Genomic DNA, 20,066 nt, shown 5'->3' with positions numbered 1-20,066 from the left:
CCAATTCCCCCTGGGGTTCTCTTGCTTCTTACCACCTTCCTGCAGCAGAAGTGGGAGAGACTCCCACCATCACGGCTATGCTCATGGGCCATGAGCCCAGCTTCTGGCTGAGCTGCGCTCCCCCTGTGGAAGCACACTGACCACCAGGGGGCAGTTCCTACATTGAGCATCTGCCCCCTGGTGGTCAATGCACATCACAGGGATCTGTCATTCCACTGTTAGGTTGATTTGCATATTAATGTTTTATTATGGGGATTCCTGTAATGGAAAATTCTCCAATATTTTTTCTAGAAAAGAAAGATGGAAAAAATAGTGGTGCATTTTTTAATAAGCCCTTAAATTTTAATGTTGGTGGATTTTTAAAAATCTGCATCTGGTTCATAGCTTTCAAAAATAAGGCAACAGAAGTAACTAACATATATATTTTAGATTTATTATTTAGCTAATAAACCATAATTCATAAAAACCTTGCTATCTGGAAAACCATATTTTCAGCCTAATTTACTTTCATCCATTGTTATTTTTTTCAAGTGAGAAAAAAAATCTATAAGAAAAGTCTATAGATTGCATGAGGACATTTGTGTCACTTTTAAATAATTTTAAAAATAATCTAACTAGATAAGATTTAAATCGTATGACTAGCAGCAGTTTCAGAAACACATGAGAAATCATGTTTAAAAATCTAGGTCAGGAATTTTTCTCCTAAGGATTTTGAAGTAATCAATAGCAAATTAATGAGAATTCTTGAATTGTACTGTTCTCATTCATCAGGCCACAAAGAGATAAAAACAAAAACATAAACTAAAGTCAGCTTCATTACATGCTTCAAAAACCTTGAGTTGTTTTTTTTTTTTTAAATATGATTATTTTTGCATATTGAGAGACAAATAAATGTGGGTTAAATTCAAAGTGATAATATATAACCCGCAAACTTCACATATCTCAGAGGAAAAAATCATCTTTGTTTGTAGCTAAATTATTTAAAGTGTGCTTTTTGTATAATTCTATTTTTTCATACTTACTCGAATGATTTAAAGTAGTTTTTGTTACCCATCAAGTTTAACTTCTATTCTACTGACACAGTTTTTCCAAGATTCTTCTAGTCCTCAAAACCCGTTTTAATTCATTTACATTCTTGATTTTTTTGTGAGGTTGATCAGTGCGGGACAGCGATTGTTGGAGCTGCAGGAAATTAATGAGGCAACTGTGGACCACAACTCTAAAAATGCTGGATACCCGGGGTCTGAAAGGTCACCGGGTTTGAATATAAATTTTTTTTTCCTTTTTCTGAATAATTCATGTAAAGGTCTGCTTCTAGTGTGTGCTAATATCAATGCTCTTTTCTGTATTATCTTAGGGTATTTTAAGTTGCTTTGTAAGAAAATAAAATAAAATACAATGTAGGAAAATCGCAATTATATATAAATATTATAATATTTTAATTAAAAAAATCAACAATATACAAAAGGATTGTGAAGACAAACAAGAAGATGTGGGGAGATTAGAAAATCAGCATCTGTAACCATATGTGCAAGTTATTACAATAAATATTATACCCAACCTTATAAAATAGAAAATTTCATAAGCCAAAATAGTCAAATATTAGTTATTTCAAATGATTCAAGTACATTAAAAGAAGGAGAAATGACAACCCAAATAGTTCAACATACAATCTTAATATGTGAGAAATATAAGCTAGATTAATTAAAAAAAGACATAATATTAATTTATAGGAGCCAAGAGTAATCATTTATAAAATAAAACTGTACATTAAATAAAAATATCGATGGAGGTCAAGGGTGGGGGACACTCTAGACCACTGAGAGAATATATATGATGTCCAGAAGATGAGGGCAAGGCTTCTTCAGTCCTGTAATGGCTTTAATCCTGGTGATAAAATATACAATTCTCCGTATCTCAAGGAAAACTTTTACAAGTTTAGGTTGAATAATTTAGTAATGTCTAAATACCATAAATAAGGAGACAAAAAGAAAAAAAGATTAGCGGATTAGTGTAGAGTCTTTAAAAATCTGATAGTTCACTGATTTAATAATAGTTGGTAGAAAAAATAACATCTCATTGCTGGTTAATGCTGTGCAGAGAATTTTTTTTCTTTGTGGACAAACATTCAAAGTGGGGACAGGGTATGTATTTGGTGAGACAAATTTTTAGTGTTCATTCTTTGAATTTCAAGGAACATGGCAAAATATGACTTGGAGAGGATAGCTATCTTAAATGTATTGTTAAGTAAATAGGATCACTGTTTTTTAAGTTGCAAAGAGTAAGATTTATAGAAACGATCATTGAGATTTTCCAAAAGCTTCTCCAAAATTTGAATAATATTCTAGGTAGGATAAGCAATTGTATTAAACTTATAGGATTTGAAAGTCATTGAGAGACTATTTTTGTTGTTGTGACCTTGATCACACCTTGAAGCTTTAGAAAATAATACTGATATCAGCTTGACAAATGGAGTGACCTTTGGTGACAGAAATCATTTCAATAGCCCAGTCATGAAATCATGAACACCCACCACAATAATGTTACAGTCAATGGAGTGGAAGTAATGAATGCAAGTGACCTGGTAGAATATACATTAGAAGGGATGTGGAAGAGGGAAGAATTGGAAATGATGTTGAGATTTCTAACTTGGATGTTTGAACAGGTGGTGATACTATCAACCTAGGAAAGGGAAATTAAATGAAAGATCAGGCATTTGTTTCCTATTTCCACAGTATCAATTTGCATACACTTAGAGTGTTTAAAAGAACACAATTTATTATCTTACAGTTCTGGAGGTAAAAAGTGCAAAATGAGTTTAACCGGGTTAAAATCAATGCGTCCACAGGACTGTGTTTCTGATGAAGGCTCAGTGAGGGGAGATAGGGAGCCTGTTTCCTTGTCTTTTTAGCTCCTAGAGTCTGTCCTCATTCTTTGGCCTATAACCGCTCCCATCTTCAAAGCCAGCAATGGCTGATAAAGTGTTTTTCATGATGCCATATTTTATCTTTCCAGTTCTGCCTCTTAGATGCCCTAATTCCCCCTTTTAGAACCCTTTCTATTACATTGGATTAGACCAGATCATCCAGGAAAATCTCCTTATTTTCAGACAAAGTAAATAGTAACCTTAATACTCCCTTATAAGTATAATAAAACATAGGTATTCAAAAATTCTAGAGATTAGTACGTGGACATCTTTTAAAAGAGTGCCTATTTATTTGTCTAACACAGGAAGTTATAATGGCCATTGAAGGGTAGCAGAAGACACACACACACACACACACACACACACATACACACACACACACACAGAGAGAGAGAGAGAGAGAGAGAGAGAGAGAGAGAGAGAGAGAGAGAGAGAGAGAGGTTAAACATACTGTCTAAGATTAAGATTCTGGCTCTGTAGCCACAATGAAATGACTAAGAGCAATAAGAAACTTGGATAAACTCAGTATTAGATCATCTCCAAATTCTTTAAATAGCTTTGTCCTACCAATGCATACTAGTAGATACTGCTATGATTACACAAACATCCGACTTTGAGAGCTAGCCATGTTTTTTCCTTTTTTTTTTTTATCTCCAGTCTCTGTATATTAGTTTTCTATTGCTGCATAACAAATTGCCACAAACCTTGCACCTTAACATAAGAAGTTGGCCAGAAGTCTAGCACTGTGTGGATTTGTTTTATGCCCAGAATATCAAGGAACTATAATCCAAGTGTCAGCTAAATTATTCTCCTTTTCAGGCTGCATTAAAACAAAACAAAACAAACAAAACAAAACAAAAAAAACCCTTGCATCCAAGGCCATTCTGACTGGCCGGAAGCAGTTCCTTTCAGTTATAGGACTGAGTTCTCCATTTCTGTGCCTGCTGCCAATTGAGTGCTGCTCGCTGCTCCTAACGACCACTTACATCTCTTGTCAAGCCGTTTCCTTCATCATCAGGCCATCAACAGCCTGTCAGAGCCTTCTGCTTTGAATCTCTTCCTTTCTGCAACCAGTAGGAGAAAGTATGCTTTTAAAGAGGTTTATTATTATTATTATTATTATTATTATTATTATTATTATTAAATAAAACTCACCTGAATAATATCCTTACCTTAAGGTTAATAGTGGCAGACAATACAGGCTAATACAGATTACTCATGCAAATAAAAGTCATCACACTCAGACTTCAAAGGATTATACAGGATGTGTATACCAGAAGAGTGGATGATTTAAATTATTTAAATGACACCTTAGAATTCTGCCTGCCTCACTGATCATTATTATTTTTCCTGTCTTCCTAACTTATAACTCCAACTTTTGCACCTGAAATCTTTTTTCTTTTTTCTTTGATAGTATTATATATATATATATATATATATATATATATATATATATATATATATATTTGATTGTTGATAGTATTATAGATACCTCCAATATATATATATATATATATATATATATATATATATATATATATATATATATATTATTGTCAATAATATTATAGATACTCCTCCCCACCCCTCAAAACACCTGAAACTTTGATTCTTATTTTCACTGTAACCCATGGCTCTCTCCCCTAGGATAATATTGGCATCTTCCTTTGAACTCTGTCAAATGAGTCTGTGAGTAAGATATTCTCTTGCTTCCATTGTGACCCTTCATAGCACAGACCACTTGGCCACTCTTCTCCCTCTCTTCCAGCACACAGAAAACTTGGACATTAAGGATAGAGTCAGAGATTATTGCCCCAAGTTCGGTTTCGTTGGTATTGTTGGGACGTATAATTAAAAACAAGTGAATGAAAGGGATCTGAGATTTTTATTTAGACATTGATTTTACAAGTGGCATAAACTTGATGCTTGAATCACACTTATTCATTTGGTTATATTTGTGAAAAGACGATGGCTATTCTATTTTGTCTAATTCTTGAATTGGAGAAGAGCAGAGACAAATAAAAAAATATAGAAAGTGACCTGTTGAAACAAACCCAAAGCTTAATTTCCTCTTGACAGTACCTGTTAATGTCACAGGTGAGCAGCTCCATGGCTCTAGCTCCATAATTTAATGGATTTGGGGAAGGAAAGGGGGGCTTGGTGGCTTCCGTTTGAGATAAGCAAATAAGAGGCAGTGATGAGAAAGAGAGGTTTGATTATATGGCTCATAAAAGTGTTCATTACCACCTTCCCACGTTTGGATAAATGTGACTTCCGTTCCGTAGGGACAGCCTGAAATTAAACAGTGGCTCTTCGGAAACAAGGAGGATTTCATGGCTCAGGCAAAAGCCTGATAAAGGCTGCCCTGAGACTAGCTGGGTCTATTAGAAAGGGGCCTTCATCAGAGAAATAATGCAAAACGCAGCGCAAAATGCCCAAGAGAGACAGAAGAGACGATTTTACTCCTATAATATCCCTGAAAAGGACATTTCCAGAATCCTGGAAGGAAATTATCTTGTTTAAATAGCTTTTAATTAACTACAAGTCTTCAGGAGTCCCTTTCTGAATGGGGTCAAAAGGGGCTGTTTGAGCAGCACAGGTATTTGATCAGACCTGACAGCCTCCTCTGAAGGTGGCTTTGCTTTCCTATTAGAATTGTTTTCAATGTTAAATAATAAAATTTAAAAAAAATCCTTAATGGGGTCTTTCCTCACTCATAAAAAAAAAAATAGCCTTTGTTAGAGTTACAGAAAATTTTTGTACAGTTTATGTAAAGTCAAGTATGTTGGTCTGTGAAGTGGGACTTAAGGAACCTTGTGATCTTAACTTTATACTAGAGGTCCGATGCACAAATTTGTGCACCATTGTGGTCACTTGGCCTGGCCTGCAGGATCAGGCCGAAACAGCTCTCTGACATCCATCCAGAATTGCGAGAAGGTACAGGCCAGGCCAAGGGACCCCATAGGTGCACAATTAGGGCCAGGGAGGGAGTGGCATGTTGCCCAGCTGGGGAGAGACTGCCAGAAGGCTCCAGGGAGTGTCCAGCCTGTCTGGCTCAGTCCTGATTAGCTGGACCCCAGCAGGAAGCTAATCTATGGGTCAGAGCATCTGCCCCTTGGTGGTCAGTGCACATCATAGCAAGCTGTTGAGTGTCCTTAGCATATATTAGCATATTATGTTTTGATTGGTTGAATGGCTGAATGGTCACTTAGCATATTAGGCTTTTATTATATTGGATTTGCAACAGAGGAAAGAACCAAACTAAGACCCACTATCTTGCCCCATTGCCTATCACTCTGTAGTCCCTAACCCCAATTATCTTACTGTCATTTACTTTGGGAGAAAGGACTGCTTCAAAGAGAGAAATCAAGTAGCCACTGACAGATGGGTTAAAGTCATGTGTGAAACCCATAGACATGACTGTGTTGTCTCTAGTAAAGACAACTCAGGCTTTTGGGTAAAACTGACATACATTTTTTCTTCTATTTTTGTTTCAATCAGGCTCTACTTCTTCCATGAAAAAGCACAGAGCTAATAAAGCACGCTTTGGTGGCAAATGGACCTTCAGCTAGTCCTGTCATGGAGGACGTGTTATGTGTTCATTAAGTTATGGACAAGTTTTGCTTAGGAAATTGATGTTTGCTTGTGAAAACTCGTGCAAAGAAAGTCGAACAGGGGGAAAGGTGTTTTTCTCACTTCCAAAGAAAATTAACAGATCATTTGAAGTATTTGTCTAAGTTGGGAATCTTATCACACCATTCTGATTAAACATGTCTATGAGTCTAACATCATGGGCCCAGGGGTAAAGTAATGTACTACCAATTTAAAAAGATAAATATAATCCTCTTCTTATGAACTGCTCTATTCTCCTCTCAATTGTATTTAATGCAGTATGGATTTTTGCCTTATAAATGCATAATGTTTGCTTTATTTTTGCAAAAATTCTTAGTTTGCAAGTCTTTATTAATAAAAGAGTTTGAAAACATTGGCTTTAGGTGTAGACAAACTTTTTGCCATCATGGGAAGTGTTGACATTTTTATAAAATAGAATTAAAACACATGCACTTGTGGAGATTTCTAAGGAAACAAACAATATTTTCTGGCATTTATATCATCAAAAGCCACTTATAACAAATCAGTTTTCAACTATTATGGTAAGAAAAATAAGGTATTTTTTTCTTCAAATTGAGAAATAAAAAATAATCTGCCACATATATTTGAAATCAAAGGTCACAGCTATAAAACGTTGAATGACTTTGACAATATTCCAAACCTAAATAAGTGATGAGCTCTGTGTTGATATTTTTAGAAATGCTAAAATCAGGAGTGACTATTTACTGGGCACCCAATCTAGGCATTTGTGTTAACCAAGTCTACTTAGAAACAGATGTTAATATTTAATAGACTTTATTAATTTCATAGAGGAAGGAAAAGGGAGAGAGAGATGGAAACATCAATGATGAGAAAGAATCATTGATCAACTGCCTCCTGCACCCTCTACACTGGGAATCAAGCCCACAATCTGGACATGTGCTCTCACTGGGGATGAAACTGTGACCCCCTGGTTCATAGGTCGATGCTCAACCACTGAGCCATGCCAACAAGTTTTAAATGTGTAAGGGCTTTATTAGGGAAACAGCTGTATGAAAGAAAGGGAAAACTGGGAGGACCATGAGATCCCAAAGCAAGTGTGATCCCAAGTGAAGAAGAGAGGTGGGAAAGTCAGGTAGAAACATCCTGAACGAATTCTGACAGAAATATGTACCAAGAATTGGGAATCTGGGAGGAAATATAATAGAAAGGAATTTGGGAAGGTTTCAGCAAAAGTACAAAGTGTGTCTGCCTTACACTGAAATTGTGCCTTTGATTTTAGTTCTGGTTGATATCTGATGTTTCACTGAAAAGGTTTTATTAACTAGATAGTGAAAAATCCACCCTAGTTTTCCCAGCTCAGACAGTCTCACCTCCCCAGGTCAGGTGGTATGTTTCACATTTAATTCTATTCCTATGTGGGAAGATATACGAATAATAAAGGCTAATCAAAAGGAAATAGAGAGATATTCAATGCCAAACCCCATGTTTTTCCCTTCTTACTCTTTTGTCTATATTTTCCAAAATATATATTTTTTATTTTAAATCTCTATTTACAATATGGTTAAAATTGCATGTAATTTTCAATGCTAGTTTTTCTTGAAATATGTAAACCAGTAAGAATAATAAAGGACACAACTGCTTAATAAAAAGAACACTTGTTGTTTTTCTAAAGTCTGCTGGTAGATAAAACCACTTTCTTTGGACAGACTCTTTTATTCTGTCTCCTCTCATTCCTAAATAGCCTTTTGTTCATTTTTATAGTCATGAATGTATTATATATCTCAAGGCAGTTTTAACTCTAATCAAAGAAGTGGGAGTGAACTAAGGGAAAAATTACAGTAAATCTTAAGTGGATGATGGTCCCTACATTCAGCTCACTCACCTATTCAGAGAACTAACTACTACCTTTGTTTTATTTTTCAAATTTTCCCTTTTAAAAGCAACTAAATTACAATAATTTTACACACATTTCCTTTCTAGTGTATTCATTATCATAGCTGGAAATGGTAATATGGATAAGGCCCAGTTTCATGTTTTTTAAATAAAAGTGGTGAACAAAATTTAAAGTAGAAATACTTTACCTACTTATCACTTCTTTTGCAGAGTAATTACTGGAAATGTTGAGTAGCATCAGGCCACTGAGAAAAGCTATATTTGCTAAATAAAAGAATTAAAATATTTTTTTCCAGATTTCAAAATACTGAGACTCAGATTTCAATATTGTGAGATTCTGTTTGCTCCCTTAGAAAAGAAGTGATGTTTAATGTTAGGGCAGTGGCACCAGAGTATTAACTGTCAAAGGCAATCTAAAGCATTACTAAAGGGGAAAATACATTAAATGCTTTTAGTGAGGTGCATCCTGAAGAACGGATGGATGCATGAAATCAATGGCTCAATGAGACAAATCATCTGTCTTGCTGCCACAGGGTCCTCTAGGCTATTATCCATGAGCTGCTCGTGCCCTCTATCACACAGCGTGCTACTGATAGCCTCTCTCTCCAGACTCATTACCTCTCTATATTGGGCCCAGTGCTCATTCTTCTCAATAGGTGAACTCTGCGCGTTTCACTCAGTCTCTATTCTCAAGAGAGCACAAAGGACAGATGCCGGAGGTTTCCAGATAGAAGTTTAATAGTATTGAAACCCCAGTAACAGTTACCTAAGAAAGGTGCACCATTCCTTGGGTCCATTTCCAGTTTCACTGAGCCAGTGTTCATCAAAGCAAATTGATGTATCATTATTATGGTCGTTTTCATTAACATGATAACATATACATCTCAGTTATTTGTGCTTATGGGTATAAATCCAGATTTTGGACTATTTTATAATCTGGTCATTCTCCAAAAAAATATATTTTATTATGGTTTTCCTAGGCCAATTGGCCACTTTAAGCTGATTTTTAGGGAAGTGAGCTGATTTTGAACAAATGAGGTGTTAGCTAAGGTGACCAGACGTCCCGCTTTTGGCAGGACAGTCCGATTTTTAACAATTTGTCCCTTGTCCCAGGATGTCTGGTCACCTTGATGTTAGCTAATGAGCACGAAATACACTTTAGCTATGATTTAATATTTGATCCAACTTGCTGTACATATATATATACACACACACACACACACACACACACACATATATATATATATATATACACACACACACATATATATATGTGACAATTTTAACATTATTCAATAAAAAGGTTATAATAGAGAATTATTATGGGATTGTGCATAAAAAACATGACAGCAAGTTTATATTCTATAACTGATGTTACATTTATGGAATAGTATATATTCTATAGAATTTTATATAATTATAAGTTATCTAGAAACATGTCTGATAGCAGAAGAAAACTATCTCAATATTTGTTATGGATGATATATAAAGAGAAAAACCTAAATAAGTGGGCTGCATATGAATTTATCATCATCATCACCATCATCACCAGCAGCAGCACACTATGGTTATTATGCCTAACTATATACATTACTTGATTTAATATTATCAATTTCATTTAATATTTTCAATAACTCATGACTTATGTTTAATTAATCACATTATAAACATAAGAAAACACACATCAGAGAGATTAACACACAACTAGAAAATGGCATAAGCCAGGAATTAAATACATGACTCTCTTGTTCTAGATGTCTTGTTATCAATCACTACCATATATGCCACAAGTTCTTTTAGAAACTCACTTAACAATCAAGACTTTTGCTTGGTTTTACTGGCATATTTCACACAACCCTGTAGTTTTCCTTGCATAGATGGCCCCCATGGAAATCCTCTAATTCTTCCTTCCATAGTCTACTGTTTTTCTCAATTATATGTAAAAATTTAGTTTCCGAATTTCTCACTCTTTCAATTTAGCTGAAACTGATAGCAGATTCTTGACACATAAGCTTTACTATTTCTAGTAAAAAGTTTTTTTTCTAGAGTGTTATTCTTGCTACACCATAAATTTTGTTTAGTCTTTATCTTATGCAAATTATTATCACTGAAATCCAAAGTATAGGCAGACTTAGAATAAAATATTGCTCCTAACCGGTTTGGCTCACTGGCTAGGGCATTGGCCTGCAGACTGAAAGGTTCCAGGTTTGATTCTAGTCGAGGGCATGTACCTTGGTTGAGAACACATTCCCAGTAGGAGGTGTGTAAGAGGAGGCAGCTGATCGATGATTCTTTTTCATTGATGTTTCTGCCTCTCTAAACCTCTCCCTTCCTCTCAGTTAAAAAAAAAATCAATAAAATACATTTTTTTTAAAAAAGAAAGAAAATATTGCCTGAGACTTGGAGATAGGATATACCAATCAGTTAGGTTTGTCCTATACAGTACCATTCTGTAAGGGTCATGTCACTTCCAGATCACTTAGATCTTGTTGCTAAAATATATGAACAGGAAGAGAAGCAAGATCAGGAAAAAGTTTCTTCAAAATGCACAAAGGACAAATCTCATTAGAAGGATTTACAATCCAATTACATAAGTTCTAAGAGAGTGGGCAAATTATTGAAGCTATTCATATTACTTTACTAAAGCAGAATTTCTCCGTACTTAACAAAAGAATTATTAGCTAGACCTTGAAAGAACAATTATAGATATATGTTTTAATATTATTTGATTCACTTATAAAGTGTTTCCTAAAGCTGTTTACAATTGTCATGGTTTGTTATAATAATGTTTCCTTTTTTTTTTTTTTTTTTTTTTTTTTTTACAAATTCTAATTCTAAACTAGACTTTGAATAAATACAAGAATGATTAATGTTATTAGCTTTGTGTGTGAAGATACCAAGTATTTTTATTTTAATTGTTTTAGGGGTTAACATATTTTAATTAGGTACAACTCTCCAGAATATTTTTTTTATAATTAGTTATCATTTTATGGAATAAAGCACTAAGTCACAAAGCATTTAAATTATAAGTTTATTGCAAATTATCAACCCACTAAGCTCCTCTTTTCACTACATAATTTTGCCCAAAATCTACATAAGTCTACTGGATCAAAATGGAGAAAGGAAGAATAAGAAAAACTTTGGAGATAACAAATAGCGTTTTTTATTTTTAAACTTCAAAGTTTCTCTTGCATTTAAAGTAATAGTTCTCCAGGTTAGCAAAAATAAAGGTGATGGACGAGCTGATGAGGGAGGCTACTTAAAATCTTTTAACAAGCTGTGCAGACATGTCTTTTGAGAAATTAAAGCACATTATATATGAAGTGCATGGCTGCTAATTATAATGGCTGCTCAGCCCTGAAACAAAGCCTATAACATTTCCAAATCTTCAGCTTCTATTCTCAGTCAACTTCTGACTCACTCTTCAAATTTTGGGATTTTCGTTCGTGCTTTCTTATGATGCCTTTCTCTAATTTCACCTGCAACAAAAGATTTACCTCTCTTGGTTATATTTTAGTAGAAATGATCAGTAGTCTTATATGCACACTGATTCATCAAAGATCTCTTGACTCCAATTTTATATTTTGAGCAATGAGATAAATGTATCAATTTCTAAATGGAAAGTCAGTACAAGATTCCAGAAAAACAATTATGATTTGAGGGGCTTTTGTGACATCTATGGCCAGAAATTTAGAATAGATCATCTCTCTATAACTTGCTCCTTCCATAGCCATTTCTGTGAACTTTGTGGTTTTGGGTGGGCACTAAGAAGAAGATTATTGAGAGAAAAAGTACTAAAGATTAAATAAAATGAGACCTAATTCTCTTAATTTAGTGAATGCAGTAACACCCCCCCCCAATACCTGTATATATTGCCCTTAATAAGGACAATAGAAAATGGGAAGTATGACTATTTGAGAACTGACTAAAGTAGGCATTGTTGAGACATAGGTTCAAATCAGTTCCAAGTCTAGCTTCTAACCTCCACTTGTTTTTTAATCTTTAAGTCACTTATCATCTCTGAGCAAGTTTATTCATCTGTAAATAGAATAGAATAGAATTGTCCTATTTAACTTAGTAGGCTTCTTATAATCATAAAAAATAATTCAAAAGAAAGCACTATGGAAATTACAAAACACTATAAGATGTAGGTTAAATTTTTAACTACTATCACTTTTAACAAATATAATTTATCAAAGCATCTTCTGTACTTTTAACAAATCTATCCATCTATCTATCATATATATAAATGTCACTAAAGTGACATTTTGGTCATGAATAAATTGTGTAGAGAACAGAATATATAAAGAATATAAACATGTAACTAATTTCTACCATCAAAAAATTAGCAATAGCATTTCCCAATTGAATTTGTTTTGTACCAGAAATTTCCAGAATTAATATATTTTAAAATGTTGGAAAAAGCTTCAGGATGATAATTAATTCTATTCCCAATTCTTCAAAGAGCAATTCATGTCTTATAATTAACATGAATAATACATTTTCCCTATGTTTTAAAGAGTTACAATAGGGGGAAAAATCATGAAATCTATTTTTAAACTACTTGGGGAAAAGTTACCCTTGACTTAATTTTCAAAAACTGCCCAATACTATTGACATAACTAAATAGTGTGAATAGAGACACACATGCTAGGCATTGGCAATTTAAATAATAATTTTTCTCACAATCTACTAAAGAAAGAGTTAAAAATATACAATGTAGTACATGATTATGGTTGATTATGGTTGTTGTGACATGCAATGTCAGGCTGGAATCCAAAATAGATTTCAGAACAACACACTGGCATGCTGTAAGAATGACACTCTTAACAATATTTTTTCACCAGAAACATGTCAGAATTTTACAGTTTAATATCAAGGCATACTACGTATATCTACAAGTTAAACTTTGGAAACTACATCTACAAGAGTATGAGGAGAAATGAACAAAAATAAAGAAATAAAATAATCAACTTATCTCAGCATGAAAACCCTGCTTTGATATTCACATCCTTGAGTAAGTCTATCTCCTTGAATATTGGCTGCTTTTAGTGATTCACTGGTAACAAATACAAAACATCAAAAGTGATGATATGTTACTTCTGAGGTTACCAAGGTAATTGTGACCCCCATCCCACACACACCTGTCCCTGGGAAAAGCCAGCTGTGTGAGCCTTAGGAGAGGGAGAGAGAGAAAGAAACATCAATGATGAGAATCATCAATCTGCTGCCTCCTGCATACCCTCTACCAGGGATTGAGCCCACAACCTGGTATGTGCCCTGCCTGGGAATCGAACAATGATCTCCTAGTTCCATGGTTGGCAAACTGTGGATCCCGAGCCATATGTGGCTCTTTGGCCCCTTGAGTGTGGCTCTTCCACAAAATACCTTGGCCTTCGTGAATCTATTTTGAAGAAGTGGCGTTAGAAGAAGTTTAAGTTTAAAACATTTGGCTCTCAAAAGAAATTTCAATTGTTGTACTGTTGATATTTGGCTCTGTTGACCAGTGAGTTTGCAAACAGTTGTTTTAGTTCATGGGTTGATTATCAACCACTGAGCCACACAGGCCAGGATGCACAATATAAATTTATATTATATATTTTATATATATAATATATATATATAAATTAACAACATAGAATTATAATATATACCTATAGATGTGTGTATGTTTATATCTGTTCATGGAGAGGGCTTGAGAGAGAGAGCAAGAGAGAGGCAGATACATAGAGAGATACCATAAGGAGGCTTCACACAGAAATTAAAATTGAAGTCTGGAATAGAACCACCAAAACTGCACCTGACACAAAATGGCAATCACCTTCTGTACAATGTAGATGGTTTCTGATTTTCTACAAGACTGTGCATTATTTATATGATGGAAAAGTGGTAATTATAAATATAACAGTGCATATATTTGAAACGTAGCTCTGTGATAAGTGAAATATAACCATAGAAAACAATATTAGCAACTCCTAAATTCAAACAAGCTTATAGATCTGTGAAAATAAAATAATAATAACAATCCTGTAAAATGGCCCTATTGAATATTATATTTTTTACTTAGAAGTTTGAGCTAGTAAGTGGAATTCTGTAATTATACCTTTTTAAAATTGTTCTTGAATGTGTTGTTAAAATTATTTCTTGATATTTTTTTCTATATCTATGTTTATTTCTCTATTCAATGATGACAATCTCCAATTTATCTAAATTGCTGCTCAGCAATAGTCAGTGGCTCAGGTTTAAAATTGTATCTCTATTATAGTTAAATCATTGCAAATGCAGTGTTCTAAGGCTTTATATGGGATAAAATTCTTCAATAGAGATTTTGAAGGAATTCATACAAACAGAAAATGAGGATGTTAGCCAGATTTTTAAAAACTTTACGTGTGTAGGTGCTTTCTTTATGTTATTGTTCTTCATGCTATGTAATTCCATACACACTGCATAGATCTTTACTTGGATAAAATAATGAAGATGAGACTAAAAGCCAGTATCTTGATGCAGAGCACAATAAGGCCAACTGTGGCAGAGGAGGCTAAAAGCTTGCGATGCATTGTGGGAAAATGTCGCTTTCCTTATTTGTTGCTTTTTAGTGACACAAAGCTCACTCTAGCATGATTGCGAGTGGTAAATAGACATAAAGAAACATCCTTTCAAAATGTTTTCATTTTAAATCTGAGATTATTCCTTTATTTATTCAATAAAACTATTCCGATGTCAATTACATGGCCAGTTCTGTGCAAATGCTCTTTCAAGGGAGTGAGTGTCTTTCACTTTTAATTGGTAGATGCAAGAAGTGGTAGATTGCAGTGTTTACCACTTAATGCTGCAGGGTAAGAATAAATATTTTGCGCTGTAAACCATAGTGAAGCTAAGATGTTTTTTCAGTAAGGAGAATGTAGGAACCTGGTTTTGCCAAGAGATAAGGGGCTGGCTCTTGGGACCTGGAAGGAAAAGAGAGAGGGAGAAAACAATGGCCACATGCAGGATTAAGCTGTCTGTTACCCGTGCCAGAAGCTGACTTCCCAGTAATTGCGAGAACACAGCTGAGACTCAAGAGGATTTGAACCAAAATGTTTATCTGAGCACCTGAAAAACCAGAGAGCCAACTGGGTTGATACCAAAACCTGGAAGCTATGCATTTATAGAGTCTTGGGGTTGGCATGTTGATACCAAAACCTGGAAGCTATGCATTTATAGAGTCTTGCGGTTGGCAAAAAAAGATTGCTCTTTTTCTTTTTTTCATCCTTGGTACAACTCTGAAACATGAAATTGGGTGCCTAAAGATTATTTTTGCAGGATTTGAAGGTTCCATATCTAATCTACAAATTAAAAGCTCATCACTTTTCTCTTAAAACTTTGAGAGCTTATGTCGTAAAAGGAAGGAACATTTAAATGCACATTTTCTGACATGTAATCTTTGTGACTATGGCTAAGGAAAGTGTTTTTCAGTAAACCACTTGTGAGCAGATAAAACCGTGTTTTATTTTCTACTTTAATGGGTGATAATTGCCTCTCTATATTAGTCTCCAACTTCTCTGGAATTTACCTACCTTCAATATATGTTTTATTTTAAATTTTATTAGCTATATTAGGTAATGAGTGTGATGGTTTCTTTTCAGATAATACAATATGTCTGGCATTTATACATTTTAAGAAACTTTATGTATATTGAGGAAACCTATTTCCCTAATCATTAAGCACAGATGACCTTAAAATAAAATAAAAAGTTATCAATTTATTAACATATTTTCCATTTGCCTTTTAAAAATCATTTGTTAGCCTAAACCGGTTTGGCTTAGTGGATAGAGCGTCGGCCTGCGGACTGAAAGGTCCCAGGTTCAATTCCGGTCAAGGGTATGTACCTTGGTTGCGGGCACATCCCCAGTGGGGGGTGTGCAAGAGGCAGCTGATCGATGATTCTCTCTCATTGATGTTTCTAACTCTCTATCCCTCTCTCTTCCTCTCTGTAAAAAAAAAAAAATCAATAAAATATATTTAAAAAAATAAAAAATAAAAAAGCATTTGTTGTATGAAGTAGCGCCAAGGATGCCTGATACCATTTGTGGATGTAGAAGCAGGTGAAGACACGGAAACATGAGGCTACCAGAAAGTATATATGTAGGACATATTATTTTCCTAGTCCCATAGCCTGGATTCCTCTTTCTACCCTGCTCTAAATTATGTATTCCTCACTTCATTCCATCACTCTACCTTGCCCCAAAATGAGCTAATTTTTGTTCATCCTTCGGATTCGCCTAAATGTCAAGGGTTATTCAATGGGTCTTGAATGGACCAGTAACTCTATTTGTGTAATCTTGGCTTAACCCATGTTGGCTTCTTGCTTCTGTATCTCTTCTGGCTGGAATCTCTTCCTGGAAAGACTCCTGGCTAGGTATCTGCCAAGTCCCCCAAGTTCTGAGATGTTTGCCAATTCTCCACTTCACCAGAGAAGCCCTTGTTATGGGCAAAACTATTTTATCCAGGGCCTAACTCCTTCTTGGCCCTGTTTGTAACTAAGAGGTAGAATGCTTAGTGAAGGTGTCAGTTATTGCAAACAGGATCCTAGGGTTTAGAAGTCCTCATGGACCTTAGAGTTCCCCAAGCTCCATTGTTTTCTTCCAGAGAAATGGAGATGTCAAGCTATTTGTTGCTTTTCTCACAACCTATTACTGCTAATGTTATGTCCACAAAACATTAATGTACACCATGCATAGAACAGAAGAGATTCTCAATAAGCACTATCGTCAATGATGGGGGTTCTTTGTTTTCATTCAACTAACAGTTATCAGGTACCTCGTAAGTAGGAGATATGTGTAGCAGGTTGGATTCTTCAGTAACAGATACTAAGAAAAATATATTTTAGGGGCCAACACAGGCAAAAGGAAAGTGAAGGAAGTAAAATTGTTCAGTAAAAGAAGTTAAACTGTGCAGGATGGATAAGCCTTGGCCAATCTGTAGCTAGCTCTGGAATAAATATTACCCATTAGAGCATCACACATTGGCCTGAGATGCTCATCCTTTATTGTTCACTTTTCCCAGCCACAGAAAGACCTGAGAAGACCGTCACCTTGAGGAAGATGACTGAAGCTGAAGCATACGTTAAAGGATATGACAGCTGGTGTCTGATGATCACACTTTTTGCACGTGGGCAGCAAGTTAGTTCTTCCTTGAGGAAGGAACTGAGTGTCTGATTTTTTAATGTAATGTCACATATAAGTCACTCATTCAAAATGAACTCAGAACTAGATAGTAATTAATTAAATATCTGGAAGTAATAACAAATAGCAAAAACAAACTATAGGTATGTTTTCTGACTGGGTGGAGGATGGCAACAAAAGGACATCTGAAATAGTGTCAGAACAAAAAAGAAAAGAAAAGAAATAGTAAAAACAATCTGTAAAACCCAAGTAAATTTAAACATTACATATGCATTACTTATCTTTAAAAAAATATTTTAATGATTTCAGAGAGGGAGAGATCAAAACATCAATACTGAGAGAGAAACACTGATAACCTGCCTCCTGCACACCCCACATTAGGTATTGAACCCACAACCTGGGTATGTGCTCTGAGTGGGAATTGAACCATGGCCTCTTTTTTCACAGATGGACAAAACTGAGCCATACAGGCTGGTTATGTATTGCCTATTTATTTACTTTTAAAATATATATTTTTATTGAATTCAGAAAGGAGTGGAAAGTGGAAAAGATATAGAAACATCGATGATGAGAATCATTGATTGGCTGCCTCTTGCACCCCCCCTAACTGGAAATTGAGCCCACAACTGGGATATATGCCCTGACCCAGGTTAAATCAGTGGCCTGAGTCAGTGTTCAACTGCTGAGCCACACCTATACCCAGCTGGGCAGGTTAGCCTTATTTCTTCAACAAGGACTACTTTATGTTGTAGGGTTTTTTTGTTTTTTTAAGTCTTTCTCTGTAGAGCTGCAATAGTCTAATAACTAACTAGTTGGTACTCTACTCTCTTTTATTGATCTCAAGACAGTCATTGTTGATTTGCTAATTTCTATTTTTGTCACCCTTAATCTCACTGTGATTGAGCATCTCTCAAATTATGGCAATTTTCATTCTGTTTAGCTGCTGCAGAATTAAATTATCCTGGGTATTAAAATCTATGACACGAATAATCAAAAGCAGTGAGTCTTTAGATGTCACCAGCAAGAAAATATGCAAGTATAATATGTGGCAGGATTTTAACATTTAAAAAGGACCAGGGAACTATATATCAGAATTTGCATAAGTATCTCAATGACCTGTCACTGGATTTTTTCTGGAGATTGTATTATTTATTCACAGTACTAAAGCACAAGATGAGTTTTTAGCCTCTTTTCTGTAAAACTACAAAAGCATTTATTACATGCAAACACAAAGGCTTGAACATAAATACTCACTTAAACACATACTAGCACTCACACCCACCACAGATACTTTGCCTGCAGGTGATTGAGTATGTTTATAAATTAGTTGTTTAGGGAGAGTATAAAGAAGAGGATATGGTATGTTGGGTGTCAACTGGTCCAAGGGAGAAGAGAAATAGGAAAGAAAGCTATAGTGACAAAGGTATAGTTAGTGAGCTCTGACTAGGGACCTGAAATTGTACTGGCATTATGTAGATTTTTGTTGTTGTTGTTCTTTTTATATTTTCTTCAGCTGTTTTGAGGTATATTTAATGTACCAAAAAGTGCATATATTTAATGTATACATTTTGATAGTTTGGATACATGCATACATCAATGATACCAACATATTGTTCATATGTCCCAATCAAGGTAATCAATATATTCACTACCTCCAAAAGATTTCCTGTATTCCCATGCGTGTGTGTGTGTGTGTGTGTGTGTGTGTGCACATATGTCCCCATCAAGGTAATAAATATATTCATTACCTCCAAAAGATTTCCTGTATCTAACTGGCTACTCACTATACTACACACACACACACACACACACACACACACACACACACACACGTTTACCTAAACTTTCTGAAACTTGTTCTATGGGAAACCATGTTTAAGAGCATATCTCCAGCCGGGACTGGTTTGGCTCAGTGGATAGAGCATTGGCTGCGGACTGAGGGATTCCCGGTTTGATTACGGTCAAGGGCATGTACCTTGGTTAAGTGGGTGGTGTGCAGGAGGCAGCTTATCGATGTCTCTCTCTCATCAATATTTCTGACTCTCTGTCACTCTCCCTTCCTCTCTGTAAAAAATCATTAAAATATATATTTTTTAAAAGAGCACATCTCCATCACATCTCTACCAATATGTGTATGATAGATTTTCTTATCTTTTTTACTCTATGAATAAGACAAATATATTTTATTGAATTTACATAGGATAATAGATTCTGCCAGCCCCCTACTGCCACCAGACAGAGAGGGGAATCTTTATTTCATATGTCTTACCATTTCTCCTTGAAGAGATGATAGACTTCTTGAGAATGCCTAATAACTGAGCTCCATGGTTGGCAAAGAGTAAATATTTGTCTACTTAGGTGTTCTGATATGAAAAATAAAATTTAACTGAAGAAATGAAAGAAATCGTAAAACGAACAGCATGTGGTTTTTTGTTTTTGTTTGTTTGTTTGTTGTTGTTTTTTTTGTGTGTTTGTGTGTGTGTGTGTGT

This window comes from Pipistrellus hanaki (assembly GCF_964339955.1).
Source record: "Pipistrellus hanaki genome assembly, chromosome: 2".
In the NCBI taxonomy this organism is placed as follows: Eukaryota; Metazoa; Chordata; class Mammalia; order Chiroptera; family Vespertilionidae; genus Pipistrellus; species Pipistrellus hanaki.
This window is presented reverse-complemented; position numbering follows the sequence as displayed.